We start from the raw sequence: 1,370 nt of genomic DNA, 5'->3' as shown, positions 1-1,370 counted from the left end.
AAGAGAGAGAAGAAAGGAAAACAGAAAGAATAGCCTTAGCAGAACAAAAAGATACAGATCAGGGAAAAAGATAAAGAGAGAGAGTTTGAACTTCAGGAAATGGCCATGAAACATGACAGTCAGTTAAAATTGGCAGACGTAAAGGGAAACGTACAGTTGGATGATAGTGATGAGGATAGTGAGAAAGCACGTCAAAGTCGAAGGCTTGGTGGGAATCTATTTAAATATGTCCAAGCATTGCCAAGGTTTGATGAGAAGGAGGTAGAAGCCTTTCTCATTTAATTTGAGAAGGTAGCTAAACAAATGAAATGGCCACAGGACATGTGGGTATTACTGATTCAAACAAAGTTGGCAGGTAGAGCTGGTGAAGTGTTTGTATCACTACTGGAGGAGGTATCTGGGACGTATGAGGAGGTTAAAAAATCCATCTTGGGTGCATATGAACTAGTGCCTAAAGCCTACAGACAAAGGTTTAGAAATTTAAGGAAAGAATTTGGTCAAACATACATGGAGTTTGAAACGCTCAAACAGAGTAATTTTGATAGGTGGATAAGGGCTTTGAAAATAGACCAAACATATGAAGCTCTCAGAGAAATTAAACTTTTGGAGGAGTTCAAAAATTCAATTCCTGATGTAGTGAGAACTCATGTGGAAGAACAGAGGGTTAAAACTGCAAGATTAGCAGCAGAAATGGCAGATGAGTATGAATTAATTCATAAATCAAAGCTTGGTTTCCGACATCAGTTTCAGCCTGTGAGGGATAGAAACTGGGGACATGCGAAATACTCAAGTGGTAAAGGTACAGGTGATCTGATGGGAGATAATAAAGAGCGTGTACCTCAGATTAAAAAAGAAATCCAGGAGGGTGGAAAAGAAATGAAAACTTTCAAATGTTTTCACTGTAATAAACTAGGCCATGTAAAGTCACAGTGTTGGTGGTTGAAGAAAAGCACTGGGAAGGCTGATGTGGTAAAACAGGATAAGACAGTGGGGTTTGTGAAAGTGGTAAAGGAAAGCCCAAGTGAAGCGAAGGAGGTGCAAAAGGTTGTACAGCCTGATCAAGAGGTGATTGATAAGAAGGTGCCAGATCTCTTTCAAGAATTTACTTGTGTGGGTAAAGTTTACTCATGTGTATCAGGAGGAGCAGGTAAAGAAGTCACAATTTTAAGAGATACGGGAGCTAGTCAATCTTTAATGGTGAGAGATGAGGAGTTATGTAGTTTGGGAAGAATGTTGCCAGAAAAGATGGTAATATGTGGAATTCAGGGCGAGAGGAGTAGTGTTCAATTATATAAGGTAAGGTTGGAAAGTCCAGTGAAGAGTGATGAAGTGGCAGTAGGAGTAATAGAGAAACTATCTTGTCCAGGAAT

The sequence above is a fragment of the Scyliorhinus torazame genome, chromosome 6, assembly GCF_047496885.1.
Source record: "Scyliorhinus torazame isolate Kashiwa2021f chromosome 6, sScyTor2.1, whole genome shotgun sequence".
Lineage (NCBI taxonomy): Eukaryota > Metazoa > Chordata > Chondrichthyes > Carcharhiniformes > Scyliorhinidae > Scyliorhinus > Scyliorhinus torazame.
This window is presented reverse-complemented; position numbering follows the sequence as displayed.